Source organism: Crocuta crocuta, unplaced genomic scaffold (assembly GCF_008692635.1).
Source record: "Crocuta crocuta isolate KB4526 unplaced genomic scaffold, BGI_CrCroc_1.0 scaffold160, whole genome shotgun sequence".
In the NCBI taxonomy this organism is placed as follows: Eukaryota; Metazoa; Chordata; class Mammalia; order Carnivora; family Hyaenidae; genus Crocuta; species Crocuta crocuta.
The window spans coordinates 3,622,174-3,644,020 of NW_027527591.1; the positions used below are offsets into that span (position 1 = coordinate 3,622,174).

Consider the following 21,847-nt stretch of genomic DNA (forward strand, 5'->3'; position numbering starts at 1 on the left):
TTTGATTATGATTTGATTTGATTATTTAAAGATATATTTAGTCCTACCTTATGCATATAAAAACATGAATCAACAGACATGCCGTTTTAACCTTTCGTATATGTCGTGTTCATAAATAAAATACTAAAGCAAATGGCTATGAGCCAAAAATCTACTAGGAAAAAAAAGGATAGTATGTTGTGGTTAGTATGAAGGACTTTGGGCCAGACTTGTGTTGATTGCCCAGTTGGAATCTCCATCATCCATCCATAAAATGGAGATCATACCCACCTCCCAGGATTGTGGAGAGAGTTAAAACAAGATAACATACATTAGGGACTAAGGGTATTATCTAGCACATGGTTAATAACAAAAAACTATAGTTTTATTAATAAAATAAATGGCAACAAGAAAAAATAGCATTGTCTAAAACTATCATGACTCTAGAAGTTTCTTTATACATCAGGAAATGATGTCATACTAGTCCACGATGAGCAACAAAGCGTTTAAAAAGACTATGACATCATTTCTACTATTACAGACGGAAAGAGAGAGAGAATAAGAGACAGAGAGAAGGCCTCCTCCCCTCTGCTGCAGCAAAATCTTGGCTGAAGACATGAAAAGCAATAAACAATGTCAAGCTTGGGAGTAGTATTTAGGAAGCATCCATAAAGCAAAACTCATGCTGCAGTTTGGCATCCTTCCCTCGCTGATGAAAGTGAAAAGGGACATTTCAAAAATTCTTTCCATCTTAACCTAAAACTGGAAAAAAAATTTTCCATATAACTTGGAGAAATTTCCACACATGGTTTGCCTGATTTTGTACCTGGTATTAGATACCTGGTATCTAATTTATTATTATTATTAATTAGAGACACAATCATGAATATTTCGGGTGGCTGAAAAAAAAGAAGTATCAAATGTCTGTTTTGCAGTGTGTAATCTCATGAAAAACAAGAACAAAAAAGTAACAGAGAAAAATGCTGATGAATCATTTACCCATCAAATAAATATTAGTTGAACTCCTAATATGCTCCAAGCACTATTTTATGTGCTATAGATATGAGTGGAAAAAATCAGTGAAATAATTAACCAGTGCCAAGACAAGTTTGATTAGCAAAACCATGATACAGGTCCCTGACTCTCTTCCAGTCCAAAAATCAAATTCAACTCCGATTTGACGCCATTAACAGTCTATTTCAATAAACTAGTTTATTACACACAATCTGTCAACATACCCCTAGATAAATTTTAAAAGGGTACTAGAAAATGTTGGCACCAAGGGGGCTTAGGTGGGTAATATGCCACTCTTCCAATACCCAGGTAAATCACAACAGAGCTGATTAGTTCTTATTAACAATGTATTGGATACATTTTTTTAGTGGTTAAATAACATCATCCTTTCCCAATTCATGTAAATACCAAATCGTCCAAAATTTATATGATGAGTTGCTAAATGAGCCTGAGGAAACAGATTCTCACATAAAATATATACTATATGGATTTTGTTAGATGGGAAAATAGCAAACAGATTTTTTTTGTACCGAATATGAAATGTATTCACTACTCTGAGTGAAACCTAAAATGAGAGAATAGTCCCAAGGGTTTTACAATATCCAAGAGGAATAGTTAAGTCCTGTCTGGGGATTCCATACCTGATTCCACTGAATAATTTCTAATGAAAAAATGCAATATATTTCCTCTATCTCTGAGACCAGTCTATTAGATTTTGTTCAATATTTGAAATAATGCAGTTTCCTTTTTTAGAACATACTGATTTATTTTAATGAATTCAGTCTCTTGTGCAAAAATATTATGTGATACTGCCTACACTCTGGAAGGGTGATAAGAGTGGCATCTGCCCCTTCCTTCTCTCCCACAATAACTACCCACATTACCAAGGCTCTTAGTAAGTGCTTGTGGAATGAATAAATTAAGGTCCTCACAATTACACACTGCAGAGAAAATTAAACAAGGACAATACATTCATCTCCTTCAACTGCTACAAATATTCACACTCACGGATGTACACTCACAGACTTCTGGTATTTCAGGATCCGTCATTGAACATTAGCTATTTCCCAAGTACATTAAAAAAAAAAAAAAACAAACCTAACTTCACTGCATAAAAGATTTTGGACTGATAATCTTGAGAGGAAATACTATGTGAATGCCAAAGAAAGATTTAAGAGATGTTATTGATCTTCTCAGCAAGGCAGAAAATGTCTTCCATTTTTCGAAGGAAAATTACAAATACAGCTTTTCTTGACATGAGTATATGCTGAAGCTAGAGGTAGTAATCTTAAGGAATTAAACAAAAGGTAATACCTATAGTCGCCATCTCCAATCAATACACATCCTGATGCTGAATTTGAAAATTGATATTTTTCATGTAAGGCATAAGGCCCAAGATCAATGGATTCAACTTGATTTCATGGCAACATGAAGGATTATTTTCTTTGCCAAGAAAGCATATGTAAAATCAGTTCCTTTAATAACCGACAACCTCAGCCTTTAAATATGGTGCTAAAGACTGAAGCATCAGTGAAGAAGTTACAATATTTTATTTGCAAAACCCAACAATACTGAGTCATTCCTAAGCTCTCGTCTCTAGCGTTCATTCTACCTGGGAATTTACCAGCGTTTCATTTACCAGTTTAAAAATATCACTTATTAGCAGGATTCCCTCAGATAAAATCATTACTTTAGTATATTTTTGTTAAATTCAAATGACTGAATTTTCATTAAGATAACGAATTTTGGATATTTTTTAAGCTGCTATCATAATAAAAATCCGAAAATAAGCCAGACATATTGATATTTGTTAACAGCTTGCAACACAGGCAAAAGATATAATTCCTTAGACGTCTTATAATGAAAACAGTTTTGGATAATGGCATTCTCTGCCTGGGAAAGCATACATGCTATAGACAATGATCAACGTAGGCTTAAGGATAAAAGATAAACCATAGACAGATTAATTTAAATAAAAACATTCCAAATCCTCCCCAATTTTCCTCATTTAAACATCCAAACAAAACATGTGGTACCTTTTAATTTTCTGAATGAGTAGTTCCCAATCAATGTTTCTTCGGTTAGAGACAACAAGCTGAAGAATCTACCGAAACAAGACAAAAGAAAAAAATATATATATACAGATTTGTTAACTAAATATTGAAAATTGTAACTCACCAGTAAGCAAATGCATTCTTTATAATCCAGATAACAAATCTATGTCTTGAGATCTGTAGTACAAAAATGCAGTACTTGAATTTTTAGGAAGCTCAGTAATGAATTTTAAAGCATTTTACTTTTAGATCACATCAAGCAGATCCTTTGAAAAATGGATTAAAAATGAAAAAAAATAAAATTAAAAAAAAAAAAAACCCAAACCATTACCAGTGATTATGTAGCGATACCACCCTAGCCTTTGAGGTCTGCTGCAGAATCTTTCTCCTGAAGCATTATCCCCACGGGCTGGCTCTAGCTCTCTAGCTCCAGACAGACGCAGTCTGCAAGCCACCAGCTCCTGTCTGTGTGTGTCGGGGAAAGGGAAGCTGCAAATTAGAAAAAGTCCCCGCAGTGGCGAAAAGGAAAATAAGGCGAGTGGGAGAGGGAGAGAGAGCTCACTAGCCTCAGAATTTTCGAGAATGATGACAAGCCACCCAGCTCCGCCATCATTCACTGACAATAAGATGCAGCCCTGGCTTATGATTTAGCGGTTTACCATAGAGGCTTCTGGTATCAAATGCCTGACAGGCATTTTAATTGCCTCCATCCAAGTGTGTCCCCAGGAGTCGAGTCTATAAGCCTATGAATGTCATCATCTGGTCTCCTTTGTGTTAATGCCAGACACACACACACACACAGACACACACACAGACACAAAATGCTTAAATAGAGAGGCAGTTTCCCTGCATATAGGATTACAAATAAATCTGTCTATACAAACTGGACATGACTAAATGATAGTTTGTGGGAATTTTTTTATCTGCATTAATGACATCAGAGGTTGTCTGATATTTTGTCTTGGCTGCTAATTACAATATTTTAAAAAATCAGTATCACATATTGCTTACTTATATTCCATAATAAATAACTGCCCAATAGAGAAATGCATATATGTACTTGCATTTTCTTAGGGAAAATTCAATCCCCTTTTAACTGTGATAATTACACACTTGGCAATTTTTCCTTACAAGAGAGAATACAGCAAAAAACAAAGAGGATTAGAAAACCAAGGTTGATGCGTGATTTCTGTGGGCAATCTATTTTATTCCGTTTATATACAGAAGCAAAAAAAAGTGGCAAGGAGCTTGAGTACTGGGACTTTACAGTCCCCAAGGGCCAAGGCAGGGAACTGAATCTCTGGCATAATCAGTAGCCCCTTTATGTTAGCAACTGAAATGAACAGTTGAATATCCCTGTTTTACAGTGCCCTTTATGTAGGGAGGTTAAATGTGGAATAATTCCCGGAATTTATTGCCTGGACAAAAGAGCTGGGGAAAATGTTAATAAATAAATTAATTTTTACAGCATTGTTAGCTTCCTGCAACAGTGAATGGAGCAAAATTCGATGTATACCAAAAGGGCCGGCTGGGAGGGAGCATCACCATGGTTACCGGAAACAGAAAGTACTGAGAAAAATAAGGTGATGATAGAGAAAAAAGGAGACTCCACTGGAGGAAATTTAGAAGCAGAGTGATATATTTCATTCTTTGCCTTCTGGAAAGAACTGTCTCTTCAGTTTTACAGTCTATTTTGAACGCATTCAGATGAATTTACATTCTCCATTAGCCACCCTTCTTCTCCACTTTTCGATCACTAGCTAATTTTGCTTTCATAAATATTCAAATTACGGTTCTTTTGTATGAGATGGTTCCTACTTTCTCCTTGCCTCCGTCCATATTCCAGATTCAGGGACGCCACTCAACCTAGTCCACACCCTTTGTCTCCTAGGTGAGAAAGCAGAGGCCCAGGGAATCTGACCAAGGTCACAAAGCAGGCTGGTGACCCAGCAGAAAAACCACCCCAGTTTCCTATCTCAGGTGCCCTGCTTTAATTCTCTCACCAAGTGATTTTCTTGCTGTGCTCTGTCCCATTCTGTTTGTAAGCAAAAATGACTCCAGAAACATCTTTTGTCTTTGATTTTGTAAGCTTTCCTTTACTTGCTAAAGCAGTGATCTTCCTCTGTAAAATATGTTCCAATAATTCTGAGACGAGTCTGGCGTAATATCTGTGCTGTACTGTACTGGGGTTGTGAAGAATCTGGGATAATTATGCCGTCGCTTTTCTTTCTTTTCCAGCCTGACACTCCGACAAATCCAGCATGATTACCCTTTTGTGAACCTATCTTGTTGAGCCTGAACTTAATCATCATATACTAGGCACTCTATCATCCCCAGCAGGCATTGTTCTCTCTACAAGCATGAAATCGGGCAATCAAACTCAACTGTTTTCCCAAGGTTCCCCTTACTTTGTGTAGTTTCATGAGGTTACCCAAAATAATGAAACCGTTGAGAGCCCAGGTTTAAAAAAAAAAACAAATTAAATAAATAAATAAATAAATAATCACTCAAAAATCACCACTGGGGGGCGCAATATTTGTTAAAATCTTTCTGAGTCAGCAAAAATTGTGATTAGGATTTTGACCTTGATGTTTCACTGTGTTTATTCCTTTCATGAAATATGCTTTCAATATTCAGTTTTTATGACTCGTTGCTTTTAGATTAACTCATCCATAGGTAGGATCAGATTGATTTTTCTGATGTCTAAAATACAGTTGCCACCATTACTACTGTCCTCTGCCCCCAGCTACAAAAAATAAAGAAATAACATTTAAAAATGTGATTACCCTAGTAAAATTTATGAGAGAGTTCAGATTTCAGTTAATCTTACATAGTGGTTAGAATTCTTCTCCTTCAAAAAAGTGTTCCTTAAACATGATCTGTTAATCATCTATTTTTCTTTAGAGATTTGGACACTAATGTTATTTTTAAAAGAACTGTTTTAATCTATTAACTATTGATAATATATTGTTAACTTCTGAGCACAAAAAATGATGCATAAGACTGTCATTTCTTCAAGCAGAAATATTTTCTCAGAATGTCATAAAGTACACTTAATGGTCCTGGTCAGTCTAAAAAACAGCACAGCTTAAAAAATATTTAGTACTCTTCAGGAGTCATTTAATATTTGAGAATATTTGCTTTGTCATTGAGAATGACTTGGTACATTCTCTTCATTTTTTTTCCTTTTCATTTGTTAGCAGATGGAAGGAACTATTGTCCATTGTATAATAAGCACTATATTTATAATTCTTCTCTTTAATTATGTTCGAAGAATATAAGAGAGCAGATAATTGAGAGCATTTCATGATTTTTTATAGTTTTTGTTTGTGCTTATGAGCCTAAACCATAGTGCCTTCCTTCCCTTTTCTCTCTTTGACAATATTCTAGACCTTGCTTAGTACTATTCATCAGTTTGTCTAACTAGTTTTGATGACATACAGACATATATTTCAAACACTTGACAGGTTCTAGGTATGGGGGCAAAACAACATATCCTTCTCCAGGAACTTCAACTATAGTGGAGACGACATAAAAGTAAGCAGGAATCTAAGCTCACACTTCATTTTCTCACTTTGATGACACATTGTCTCTGCCCCTCTGTTATAATCTACATCATCTCAGATTCTGATCTTTAAGAATTTGACTTAACTACATCCCCAAATTCAGTTAGCTTAACCCTATGGCTCTTCTGGAAGACCCTTAGTTTTACTCCCTAGATATACTGGTCTGTATATTTTTGTATCATTCTTGAAGTTCTTTAGGAGTGAATAATGGACGTATTTCTTCCTTACCTCCTCGAAGCCTTTGGTCACAGATCATCTTCCCAGCCAGGGCTTTCCTGACCACTATCATGAAAACTGCAAGCATGTCTTCCCATAACCTTCCTCCCTACCCCTGCTCCCTTTTTCCCACAGTGCTTACCACTTTCTATCACACAATAAACTTGTATTTATTATGTGTATTATTTTTATTACTTGTCTCATTACTTGCCTAGTTCTGTCAAGGAAATCATCTTTACGTGTTTGGGATGCTGGTGTACCCCAAGCACCCAAAACAGTGGCTGGGAACACAGTAGCATCCAAAAACAACTTTTTTTAATGAGTAAATGTGAAAATCACATTAGTGAATGAATCAAAGCATTTAAGCACAAGAAAATTCTTTGTGTTTTATATTGATTTTCTTGCTGTATATATTCAATCTCCCTTATGAATATCGCACTTTATTTGTATTATAAAGCATTTCTTCCCATGGAATCAATATTTTTTGTTATTTCCATTAAAGGATATGCATTTATTTAACATAGGGACTTGCCTCCTGCTTTCTTTGAATTCTTCAAATGTTCCTACCACAGGATTATCAGCGCCTAATGTTTGATAAATAATACCTCTATTGATGTTAAATATGCTAACATTTAATCTTTAGATGATTTAAGTAAAATTAGAATAGTTAATAAATCAATACTGCCTTATGGCCAAAATGTTTAGAAGTGCGTTTTAATTTGTTTTAATTTAAAAGAGTTTTAAGATTTTATTTTAAAATAATCTCTACATCCAATGTGGGGATTGTACCCACAATCCCCAGATCAAGAGTCACATACTCTACCAACTGAGCTAGTCAGGCACCCTTGAAGTAATTTTTTATAAACTGACTATAGTTACTATACGTGGCACTTAAAAATTAATAATAGAAATAATTACACTTTTACCTTATACTCTTAAATTTTTCCTTCTAAATATAAGCAGATATCTGAGTATCTTACAAATTATTATAACATCCGAATTCACTGCACACTGTTTGCCTTATTTACCACAGGTGGGATCTTTTCTTTGAACACACAAAAGTATACTGTAATCAGACTTCATGGCCCAGCACCCTCCCTACCATGAGACAGACCTATGGACTCAGAATTTCCATGGGATGGGCCTAAAGCCTATGTGCTCATGGTGAATTGAATGCCTGGAAAACTTGGGGAAATAACATTTCCAGGGTGTACTCCTTCAAAGGAAGGTTAGAAAACTGGGGTGTTTTGTCAGAAGACTGAGTTTATGCTAATCAGAGGTAACCAAACTGCTCATGAAGCCTCATTAGTTAAGGTTAATTGATGCTTCAGTTGTTTATAAAGATGCAAAAAACATGTGTTAAGTAAAAAAAAAAGTACACAGTGGTCAAACAGACAAAAAAACAAAAAGAAAGAAAAGTGTTACAATTAGTGTATCAGTCTGAATTACATGAAATGTTGAAATCCCATTACCTTTTAACCCAAGAAATAGCACTTTCATATTGTTCAATAATACCTGGAGAAACCATAAAAAGGAAGCAGAATTGAGTAGAGAGAACTGTACAAAATGTCCCAGTCTCTAGGCAAAGGCAAGTCTTCAACAGCCACTGAATAAAATATGACAAGCTTCAAATTCAGTCTGTGACACGTTCCAGAATATTACAAATTATGGGAAGCACAGACCCAAATACTATTGATTTCTTTTAAGGTCGTGAGGCTCTATGATTCATGTGAGGATCTAAAAATTGCTAGAATTTTTTTTTTAATTCTTTGACAAATTCTACAGTAAGTCTCCAGATTTCATATGCCTGGGCAAACATATTCAATGTAATATCATCAGTGTAAGACATATGCTCTAGGGGATTCCTGATTTATGGGATGAATAACAACTGGTTGGGAGGTAAAAGACAGTCACACCCAAAAGCACCCAAAGAACAAATTTATGTAAATTACTCACATGATGTTTTGTTTTTCATAGCAAACTACAAAAATTATTAACTTAAGCAAAGCTGAATTATCCTTTATAAAAAATAAAGAACCAATATCTTGAGAAACTATATATATGATTTTGAGATCAGATAATGGACAAACTTATTCTAGAAGGAAAAAAATCCCTTCTCCCTACAATAAAATCTTTAAATCACTTGACTCTTGCCCTAAATTCTTCTTGTTATGATTAAAGAGGATGAACTACATTCATCAGCTTGTTGTGTGGTTCATCTTTTATTGACTTTCACTAGGTATTCTATGCTACTGAGCTGGATTTTTACTTATCCAAAAATTGGAAATAGATTCATATTGTCCAGGCCTCACCTTCTATAATTATTCACCTTATCTTATATTTATATTAATTATCACTTCACATACAATCCAGTAGAAAAAATTTTAGGAGTGCCTGGTGCCTCAGTCGGTTGGTCATCCAGCTCTTGATTTCAGCTCAAGTCATGATCCCAGGATTGTGGGATTTAGCCCCGTATCTGGCTTTGCACTGAGCATGGAGCCTTCTTAAGATATTCTCTCTTTCTCTCTCTCTCAAATGAAAAGAAAATCAGAAATCTAATAAATAAAAGCTTTTAAGCCAAGATACTTAGTATTTTCACTAAATTTAGATAGTGAATCCGAAATGGAGTATGTTCATAAAGAAGCAAAGAACATACTGACATATGGGACACCCATGGTCATGTTTGCCATATTCGTTGTGATTTTGATTAGACTTGATCTGTACTGCGAAGGATCAATGTATTCTAAGCAAGCAGGGTTAGGAGTAAGGCAAGATAACTGGACTACTCTCCATTTGCTCTTGTATCACGCTTTAATCCTCCGAGTCATCAGGCTCAGAGTTTGGCTTCATAATTTCATTTTAAAACTTAGTGCAGTGATTTTCTTTCTAAAATTCTGTTATATTCTTATCCAAATATAAATACAAAATACATTTCAAATTATTTTTGGGTTACGCACCATTTTTAACCTCAGAAATATTCATATTTCACTGGAAATTTTTCACACGCAGTTTTAAAAATGATGCACTCTTGTTTTTCTTTATTCTATTAGCACTCTTATTTTGCATATCAAGGTGAAGCCAAAAAAGATGATGTAAATAGAGAAAGAAGGAGAGAGAAGTTTTCCCAATTGTCAGCACTCAAAATACAGTCTGACTGCAATTTAGTGAAATAGCTAGCTTAAAGGCCATATTTAGGTTGTGTATGCCATCACCACCAGGGCTTAGGAAATGACAGTACCCCAAGTTCTATTCTGATCACATACTTTCATCAAAGTAAACGGAACTCAACTTCTTTTTTCAAAACAGTGTTATGTGAACTGCAATTCCGAAAAATAATTGCTAGTTCAATTCCAGTTATAATCTCATTACACTTGAAGAGCTATGTTGGGAATAAAACACTCGCCAGATACTGAAAAGAAAACTAGAATGGCAGAACACCTGAAACTCTCACACATTGCTGGTGGGACAACAAGTTAGTATGGACACTTTTGAAACCTCTTCGGCAATACTGAGTTAAGTAAAATGTATGTCTACCTCATCAGCCAGTAATTCCATTTCTAAGTATATACTCCAGAGAACTGAGCACATACCTAAATACATTTTAAAAAATGTTCTTAGTAGCTTTATTCATAATATCATGAAATTGGAAACCACTCAAGTGCTCAACAATAGTAGAGGGTATAATGCTATATTCATACAATGGATTAGCACACTGAAAAAATAAAGAATAAAACAGAATTACTGTTACATGGAAGTACACAGATGAATCTCATAGGCATAATGATAAGTAAAAGATACAGACACAAAAGAGTACATACTGTATTATTCCATTTATATGCAGTTCAAGAACAGACAAAACTAATGTTCAGAAACAGAAGTCAGAACAGTGTTTACCTCTATGGGGATTAGGATAAAGGGTAGCACGGACTAAGAAGAAGTACAATGACTCTTGATGTGAGTGGCTGTCACGTGTTGAGGGGGGTGTACAATCGTGACGTTCTTTATGTGCTTTATTAAGGCATATTAGACCTCAGCAATAATAATAATAATAATAATAATAACAATAAAATATTATGATGCCAATGGTTTAGAAAATCTTTGTTTATAGCACATTTTGGGACCCATAGTGAAGATTATGCAAAAGGGTTCTGGTATGAACATACATACACAGGTATGCAACCATGGACACATAAATGAAGGCCCTAGGAGGATTATGTGTTTGTTAAATAAGTGAGCTGCAAGAACATTTCACATGGGCTTTTAATAAACAAATAGGAAACAGTGAAGTAAACTGTGAACTAAAAAACTGTATAGTAAAATGTATATATTAGAAATTTAGTAACATGTGAAAGTACTTGTCCATAGCAATATATACTCAACTACACTATGATGACAAAGGGTATGTCCCTTTCTGCAAAGCCTTTGCCCATTGACACCCAGCATAATCACTAGTTTTCTTCAAAATCGTCTTCTTTGCTTCCAACCCAAATCTTATACTTCCTTACTGGTCCACTTAATGTTCTGCCCTCTTTTATAAAAGGCTTCCAGAACAGCTCCAGTACACAGTGCCACGAAGCACTTTGCTTTCTCGGAATCACCCCGATTCCAAATAATATAAAAGGAAATCACCATGATACTATAATGGCTGATATTATATATGGCCTTGCACTAGTTTTACGTTGTTTATATTCATTTACTTATTCTGAAATTGACCAATTAAAAAAGCATTAGACACAATTGTAATATAAATGAGTACGTACCTACAATGTGCCAACCTCTTTGAACATATTGTTCAAACAACTCTGAGAGTTATGAACCTCCATTTTACAGTTGAGAAAAGAGTCCCAATTAGGTTTAGTTACATGCCAAGCACACAGCTGGTAAGTGGTGAAGCAGAAATTCAATCTCTGGATTTCTGAGTTAATTAGTTTGTCATCAGAAAAGAGGAGATAAATTGAACATAGAAACAATAATTTTTCATTTTTCTAGGTCAGGTACTTTAAGACAGACTATATTACTCTAAATGTGCCTAAAAAAGATAGTCTTAGAAATAAAACTTTTTACTTTCATAATTATTTCCATTTCCATCAGTTCATATATAAATGATGTATATGTGTGAACACAAGCATTCCTGTAGTTAAAGAAGACATTGTAATTTTATGTACTATCTATCTGGTCTAATCTTGGCAGAGTGACATGCGTGGGATATATGCTTATGTGTTTTTAAAGAACTTCATTGTTTGACAATTTGGGTCTATTGTGTATGTTTTTAAACCTCTTGTTGAAGTTAACAGATGTCTTAGAAGTATAGATTATAATGGTAAAATAGTTGTCTTACGTAGTCAATTACTATTTTCATTTTATTATAGCAAGTTAGAAATAATCAAATACCATGGTTAATCTTAAAGGTTACATCAGAAACCATTACGTCAATATCATATGTCATGCATGCCTTGTTTACATTAACTTTAATTTATCTACAGTTAAGGTGTGGGATGCTTTTCTTCCAAATAACTCCTTTACCTCCATCAAGCCTTTCCTCAAATATTGTCTTCTCAGTGAGGCTTAGTGCAACCATTGCAATCTGCAGTTCCCAGTCCTACTCTCCTTTATCTTATTTGGCAGAATACTTATCATTTTCTAATGTACTATATAACTTACATATGTTTTATGCTTATTCATTAAAAATTTTTTTTTTAATGTTTTACTTATTTTTGAAAGAGAGACAGAGTATGGGGGGGGCAAGGAGAGAGGGAGACACAGAATCTGAGGCAGGCTCCAGGTTCTGATTGGTCAGCACAGAGCCCAATTTGGGGCTCGAGCTCGTGAACCATGAGATCATGACCTGAGCCGAGGTCTGACGCTTAACCGACTGAGCCACCCAGGCACTCCTATGTTTATTCTTTATTGTCTGTCTCTCCTCATTCATTTGTGATCCCCAGAAAAGCAAAACTCTTTGCCTCTTTTGTTCATTACTATCCCCAGGCTCTTAGGCCTGGTACATACTCAACACATAAAAAATATTCATTGAACTCATGTATGCATGAATGGATGATTGAAATTATGACACTAAAACTCATATAAAGAGTATGAATGATCTAAAAATCTGAAGTCTGAGTTGAAACAGTTGACAAAATCAGTGGAAATTACTAGTTTCAGAGACCAATTGACAAAACAAATAGTGCAATGATTTTATGTATTTTTGTGTCTTGGTTAACTATTTAAATATACACTTTATAGGCTTTTCATCTATGACACATTGATAGCCATTTTAAGTGCATCTCACTCTTTAAACTTTTACAAATAGTTTTCTATGTGTTTGTTTATTATTTATCTTGACAAAACGTCTTCTTGCAACTTTTGTACATGCTTGTGAACCCTTAGTTATAATTTGTGTGTTTAGCTTTAGCTTTCCAATCACCTAAAAGTTGATACAAACTGCTTTCTTTCACTACATACAACCAGAATATAAGGATCCATATTTATAGGAGAAAATGGGAAGTCATGAAAGAAAATTATAAGATTTGGTGTTGAGGAATTCTCACTCAATAAAAGTTTCATTTAACAGTCTGTCAAACAGAATCATCTTCAGGAGTTATGAATTTTTTGGCTGATCATTCCTGGAAGCCAGGAATGAATCTTCATTTGATTGAACGTCTCTACAAATGGGACCATTAGAATTTAATGGAAGAATAAATAATGGCACAAAGTCAAATGCTACAAAATCAAATGCTACATTGCATGACATTAGTTCTAAAATCTGATTTCTTTTTGAAAAATGTTAAAAGGAGTTATTTTTTTCATTGCTTTTCTAGCTTTCAAGACTATTATCTCAATACTCTAAACCTTTCTCATTCCTTCCATACTTGGCAACTTTGAAGAACTGGAGAGCTAGCAGTACTTGAGAAGCCAATCCATTTGAATTAGGAAGTCTTTAACCTTAATGTTAGTATTACATTATTCTGAAAAGATTTAAAGTCTACAAGCTCTTGTAACATTTTCTCTCAGCATTAAATACTTCCAGGTCAAATTATAAAACATTGACTGTGACAGCTTAATAAATGCAACATCATATGTGGAATGCTTCCTGAAAATGTACATATTAAAAAAATTATTTCGTGAATAGCTAAAATCCACATTCCAAAAATTTATGAAATCCACACTTATTTTTTCTGCTGTTTAGAGGAGAGTATACCCTGGGGTAACAGGCACCAGGAAATGTATATGAAGTGTCTTAGTCCCTACCATTCCTTTTCCTCTAGTCCTTCTACCAAGGGTACATCAGAGATGAGAAGAGAGAATTTACTGGTGACATGTATTTATTTGTACATTGTTTAAATAAAACAGTTTGCCAGCACAACACATTTTTGACTATTTAGAAAAAATCCAATGATATACCTAAATGTGCACTAAAATCCTAAATCCTCCTATTGATTGGAACTAGAGAATATAGATTATGGATATCAAACCCTTTGTGAAAAGAGAGGGGAACTGGAATGGAGAGTGGGAATACTTTTATGTTTAATCCTATCAGATTTCCAAGCTACCAAAGACTAGATAAAAGACATATTGGTTTTTAAATTAAAAGGAAATATTAGACATGATCCATGTCTATATATGGACATTCTTTCTCAATAGTACCATCAAGTTGACTAGGAAAGGTTCATGTGGGAAGAATTGTATATGACAATGTCTGAGATTGCATTATATTTATACTATCATTTTCTACAGGTCTGTGGCTTTCCTCTCTTTTGCTTCTAACAGCAAACATATAATTAAAGAAATAAGAGTGTATTAGTATTTTGGGGAAAAACTTCAGTTTTTTTCAGATATTTTCCAACTATTATAACTTATTTTTCAAACGGATTGCAAGAACATGCTCTTTGCAGAAGTAGCCATTGTAAGTATCTGGGCCAACGAATCTGTGAGAGAAATTACAATATCCTTAAGAACACTAACTTTTTTCTTAAACTGCCACACTCTTGTTGTGTGTATGTTATTTTCCTCTCCCATTCTCTATGCTTTGTCTATCCCTTTTTAACTCTTTATTCTCCTTCTACCCCAAAGTCATGGGAAACATGGTCAAGAAAACAGGAAAATGTGTAAGGAATCATTTAGACAACCTTTTCTCTACCTAAATCTTCGGTTTCATTTTAGTTAAGAGCAGACTTGATGTGTTTTATAGTATTTTCTTTCGATGATATCTGTAGATTCTTTTTACACTGGTGCACAATAAAGTGTTTCTTGGGTGCTAACTCAGAAAAAAATGGAATTGAAAATGGGAAGAAAAATATACAGCTATTGTGGACACTGTACATAATACTATAGCATGTTATCTATTTATTTGGAACTCAGTAAAACTTAAGAAATAAAGACAAGAGAATAGAATGCCCAGCTTACAGAGGTGCCTGGGTGGCTCAGTCAGTTAAGCATCTGACCTTGGCTCAGGTCATGATCTCACTGTTTGTGGGTTCGAACCCCAAAAAGGCCTCACTGCTGATAGCTCAGAGCCTGGAGCCTGCTTAATATTCTCTGTCACCCTCTCTCTCTGTCCCTCCGCTGCTCACCCTCTGTCTCTCTCTGTCTCTCAAAAATGAATAAACATTAAAAAAAATTTAGGAAAAAGAATGCCCAGCTTACAGATACCTTCTGCTGAAACACTTGTGAGCACATAGATGCCACATTAGAAAAGAGCAGGTGGTACCTCAATGACAGGTTTTTCTACATGGCAGTGGCAGATTATAACTCTCTTATAATTTCGCATTTTAATTTGAAAATCCCCAGTAGAATGTATGATTGATTAATTTGCTGATTGGAGAAGGGGAAGTAAAGCCTTTGGTAAATGCACAAAGAATGCAAAAAGGGAAACCTTTGAGAAGTTGGTAGTCAGGGCATTCCATTAAAAGCTAAGTGCAAAAAAAAGAGAAATTATTTTACAACAGGGAAAAACATTAGAAAGGGGAGTGAAGAGTGAAAGTGATAAAATGGCATAGACATACTGACATTGACCCAGTGCTATTTGTGCAGCATCTGAAGAAAAAGAGTAAATAAAAAATGATGACATATGCTAGGAGGGTTAAGACTTCAAGTTAGAAGGAAAAGTTAAGACTATGGGAGAAGGGTAGAGAAAAGTTGGAAGACGAAGAGCTTTGGAAGCAAATAGGGGTTCATTTACAAACCAGTGAGCCAGTCTGACAGGTGAGGCGGGCTGAGGCACTTGAAAGACCTTATTCAGTGGCTGACATTACTGAATGCCCAGCTGGGTCTGAACGAGAGTAGTTTTAAACAGGGACATTGTTCTAAAGAATTCTTAAGTTTCACTGGCCCTCTAATGCAGCCTTATAAATCTTGAACAGCATCAATATTCACCAACCACCTGCAATTAGCATTACTCCAGAATTTGCTAGACACAGCAAGTCCTTGACAAGGAATATTTTAATTTGGATGGCTGGCCCTCTACTCAGGACTTATGTATATTGATGATATGCAAATCAGTTCAGTTCAGAAGCTGTCTCATCAATAGTATCAATTAAGTGTATCCTATCATGAGGATTATCTTGGAAAGAGAGAATGTCACCCTCAAAATGCGTATGGCATAGAGGTGAACAGTCAGCAGTCTCTGAGTGAGGGAGAGTGAAAAACAAAGAGTATTTAATCACTATTAACTGGCTGGCTGCATTCTTCTTTAGGTTAAATGCCTGATTGCTTACATAAAATATCTTTGCTCAGAAAATTTCTTTCCAACATCTGTGCATCCAGACAAGAGATTCAAAGATAGCACTTTGATCAAGAGTACCTGATACCACAGCCTTTGTGTTAACATTGCATATTTCATTGAGAAATTATGACCTCTAGCATAGGACACATGTTTTGTACTAGTGAAAATGGATTTGTGACTTTCTGTTACACATTCTAGGTAACTTAGAGTTGATAAACAAGGAGCTAAAGTCTCCACAGAGAAAGATTACAAGATTGTGTGACAAATAAAAGAAAAACTACTTTGTTGTTAGAATACTTTACTTATGACTGATTTTTTTAAGAACTTATATATCATAGGTGGAAATATATGATTCAAGGACATTCATATATAACTCATTCTACAATGCAGTTTAAAGTCATTTTCCATTAAGTTTGCAATTCCTTCCAATACATGTTATCCAGCCAGCTTGTTGGGATACTATTGATGAAAAATAATTTTTAAAGTTTGGATTTAATAACAGACAAAGGGAAGTGGTGAGAGTATTCTTGAGCCTGATTACAAGTGGTGAATCTGTATGAGGTGGTTGAATTCATTGTTCATGATGCCACAAGAGTTGAAGAAAACTGAGGTGCTCACAGTGAGGGTCATAGACAACTCAAAGGAGACAGAGGGAGTCCTGGAGTCCTGTACAGCTTTTAGAAGCTTTGAAATAAGTGACCATACAACAATATCGAACAGAAAATGCATAAACAGAACATCATCTCTACCAGACAGATAAGCATCAAACAAGCATATGAGAGAGGTGAATGGAAGTTGAGGTCAGAGATAAAAAGAAAAATTTTAAATAATGTGAATCAAGAAAGGAACTGTTATGTTCTGATGATCATGTGCCTGCAGAAATGAAGATCATGAAGAACTCAATTCTTTGGACCTGTGGTTCACAACACCACCACCACCACCACTATCACTACCAAAAACAAAAGGTTATGAAACTTGAGAATCTGCAAGGTTACGAAGTGGCATCTTGCCATCACTCCTTCCAGTATCATCTATGGGGTAGAGACTGTGAAAGTAGAGAACATGGCTGTGGCTCTCGCCATTTTTTCTGGATTCCACAAAGCTGTGCTAAAATGCTGGGCGTTACCATTGTGAATTCATTCAGAAGTCCAGAGATGGCCCAAGAATCCACTGTGTAACACCTCAGGTGATTCTGATGCTACTGGTTCATGAAATAAATCTTGAAAAAATACTACCACAAAAGAGAAAGAAGGGAAGGAAGGAAGGAAGGAAGGAAGGAAGGAAGGAAGAAAGAAAGAAAGAAAGAAAGAAAGAAAGAAAGAAAGAAAGAAAGAAAGAAAGAAAGAAAGAAAGAAAGAAAGAAAGAAGGAAAGAAGCAGAAAGGAAGAAAGGTGGGAAAAAAGGAAGGAAGGAAGGCAGGAAGGAAGGCAGGGAAAAAGAGAGAGAAAGAAAGAAGAAAGAGGAAGGGAGGGAGGAGATAAATTATTTGCTCAGTAAATGCAAAGGTATTTGTCTAGTGCCAATGAAACCACCAGGAGTTCCAGAAAAGGGGGTGCAGTGGTCAAACTATGTGTGAATATGAATTTGTGCAAAGAACAAGTGCAGTGAATTACCACAATGTCTTCTATAATTAAAGATTATTCTAAAATTACAAGATATTTTTTAAAGAATATGACTTAATTTATTTCCTTTTATTTTTCTATTCATTTTTTCTTTCTTAGTATTCCTTCCTCATTAGCTGTAATCAGTTATAACAGAGAATACCTAGAAAAAATATTGCTTTATTCATTTTAAGATTAACTCTTTTGTTGCACTATGACTGTTAAGGGCCAAACAAAGACAGAAGGAGGATTCCAAGATTGTACTTAGGACACATACTTTAAATAAAATCTACAAATATTGCTCATAAAATTATAATATTGCCCTCACTATTTTTATCTTATTTCTACCAACTAATGCAAGTTTTGTGCTTGATGCTTGTGAACTTGAAGCCCCAGATAAAAGCTTACTTTTTCAACTGCCAAGCAACCATAAAGTGAGACACCTGTTTATGTCAGATGAAAGTGCAACATTACTTTAGCTCTTACAGGGCTTTATCTGGATTAGAAACCAAAACCTCTATCAAGAATTTGGAGACATGGGCACCTGAATGGTTCAGTTGGTTGAGTGTCCAACTCTCGATTTTGGCATAGGTTATGATCTCACATGGGATGGAGCCCTGTGTCAAGCTCTGTGCTGATAGTGCTGAGCTGCTTGGGATTCTCTCTCCCTCTCCCTCTGTTCCCCTTTCTCTCTCTCTCAAAACAAACAAACAAGCAAACAAACATTAAGAAAAGACTTTTGGGACAGCACAACCGCATCCAGAAGAGGGTACGCCCATAAGTATGTTACATGAACATGGTCTGCTGAGCCTCAGACTGTTGTCAGAGCTTGAGAATTCCAGGCCCACTGGAGTTTAGTCTGAGAAATGTCAAGGATTCTACTAAGATCTAGAAAACTCTAGGGTGGGAAAGGGAGGATAGGGGAGCAGATGTCCTTCCTCCTAAACTGGGTTCAGATGGCCTCCAAAAGGACTTGCTACCATGAATCTCTGTATATAATAATGAGAAAATCTTATCTGGGACTTGCTAAGGACTAAACACTTTTTTTGAGCATTTATTTATATTAAATTCCTTAATCTTCACAGCAACTCTGAGGTAGTTATTATTATACCCATGTTATAAATTAGAAGACCAAACTTCATAGTAGATTAAATATATAAATAGTAGATTAAACTATTGGATATGAACACCGTTCATATCTGACTACAGATATGCTTTTAAAACTATATTCTAAAGTAAATTAAAACAACAACAAAAGCAAATAGCAAAATGCCCTAAATTCTACTCCTCAGTATTCTCATCCATTCTGCACGTGATCTAAACTTTTCCTAGCAGGGAGATGGCTAAATATCTTGCAAAGTCTATTGTTTGGAATCTCTATCCTCCAGCTGGAAATTTTGACAATGAATCCACATCAATAATACACATAATATGTATAATCTGGTACCCAGAGAGCAATGGAAATACCCCCCCACACACACACACATTTTTTGATAACCTAGTTCTTAGTTTTAATTTTCTGAGATACATGAATAACAACATTAAAGATTCAATTTTTAAAATGAAACTGGTCTTCAATCTTTAAAAGCCACCTTATATTTTAAGATTAATTAAAAAGTCGAGAAATAAAAAGGTCTGTGTTTTGGTTCTTATGTCAGTGTGGAATCACTGTTGGTCTTCTGAGGCAATGGTTTCAATTTTTTTAAGTTTCATATGGATGCTGTTTGTATCACCTTTTTAAGCTGGAAACACACCAGTGCATAGGTGCCTTTGTGACTTGTGTGCTCCGGCTGAAAGTAGAAAATTATATCTTAGTCTTTTAAAGTATAAGATATCCAGGAAAAATAAATTATTAGTACTTAGAGCCTTGGAAGTTATGATAAATTCCAAAATATAATCTTCAAAATCACATTTGTTGACTGCTCTAAAGTTAAAACATGCTTTCTTAAAAACACTTCTGGTCAACAAGCCAAATTATTTTATATTTTCATTTTGGAAAGCTCATTGCAGCTTTGTTAGTTTGGGGAAACATCTGCTCATCCACCATGACTCTGAAGTATAAAAAGTTCCTTAATTATCCCAATCTTATACCTCCACTGTATCTAGTAATACTAATTATCAAACCAAATAACATTACTTAGTTTATGTAATGGTCAGTCCCACCAGAGTCAACCACTTGAGAATAAGTATCACATTATATTTGTATCCCTAGAATATAGTAGAGCTCTGGCCATAGCAGGTACTTCATCAATGTGTCTTGTATGGAGTTGGTGGAGTTAGTGAAGTTGTATGGAGTTAATGAGAGGCATTAAAAGTCTAAAAGTATTTCATGTCTAGGAAAGGAAGTTAAATAAATCAATAACAAAATAAAGTCTGAAAGTTGATTTGAGGATTGAGTGTTTGATCCATTTGTTGACTGGATTATTTTAAAATTTTCAAATACTGATAAGATTTATAATAAGATATAAGATATTATTTTCTTAATATTTATTTCTATTTTGACACATATAAATAATAACAGTAAGCACTAATGTTTGTTGAGTGGTGAGTATTTGCATATATTATATTAAACACTTTGAACATAAAATAGGACCTCATAAGGAAGATCCTTTTATTAATTCCATTTTCTAGGTAAGCAAGTTGAGACAGTAAGGTTAAACAGCCTGTCCAAAGACAAACTGCTAGTAAACTTGGGAACTTTCTGAACTAGACAATCTGGTATGAGTTTCTCCAAGAGCCTAAATTCTTCTGCATGTGTTTTCAATTCTTTATAGCAGTACCCCATTTTGTTCAGTATTGGAAAATGATGAGTTCTTGAAACAGCTGAAACAGAGCACTACCAAACCTAATCACCTTCCTTGCTTAGCTCAGCCTCCTCCAAAAACACATAGGCATTTGACATCCCTTCATCTGAGTTTTATACAAAACCACAAATAGAAAAATTAAGGGCATTCCAATGTAGAGCATACGATCACATGTCTTTTGTTCCTCTCCATTTTTAGCCTGGTTTCTTATGAAAAAAGGACTTGTAAAACCACTGGGTTTCTGTGGTGTGTCTTTCTTATTCCATCTTCATCCCTCCCTTTGCCACCACAGTCAAAAGAAATAGTCCTGGCAGTTAAGAAGAAAAGAACTGCTGTTTCCTGGGCATCTGGGCTATTTTGCTTTCCTTCTAGGAATTAATGAAATGCTAAGCATCACCTGTTTACATCTCTGTCCTCTGTCCAATTTATCATAATCTATGGTCTCATAAGGGAATGTCATAAAAAACTTCTAAGTTGAGGGTATAAAGAGATGCAGTACAAGTAGGAAAGCCTGGAAATGAAACCAAATGATATTTCTAGTGTGAATCTTAATAGTGAAATCATATAGACAACTAGGTACACTTTTTATTTGTAATAAAGTCACAGGAAGCAAAACCCTCAACAATCAATTTGCCCATAAAGAAACTCAAAGATACGGCCACACTAATTCCTTACATGTGACACGAGGTATACTCGCGGGGGAAATAAAACTATGTATTGACAATATAAAAAATTCAGAAATCTTTAAATTATACTGTTCTTTTAGAACCTACTAAATAAAGTAAGAAAGTAAAAACAGAAATGACACATTTATATCTTATCATCCTTCGAAGGACTGCTTCATTTTTTAAAAAGATTTTAATTGACCCACAAAATAAAAATGATTTGTGCCTTT

At 34.9% G+C, this 21,847-nt stretch overlaps 1 protein-coding gene across 1 annotated transcript in view; it reads right to left on the minus strand.

Annotated features, from left to right (window-relative positions):
• The window catches only part of MAP2 (microtubule associated protein 2), a 275,625-nt gene that overhangs the window by 132,034 nt on the left and 121,744 nt on the right, over positions 1 to 21,847 (minus strand). Inside the window, exon 3 of the mRNA XM_077771035.1 lies at positions 3,030 to 3,097. The gene's annotated coding sequence lies outside the window, so the exon portion shown is untranslated. The remainder of the gene's footprint in view (positions 1 to 3,029; positions 3,098 to 21,847) is intronic.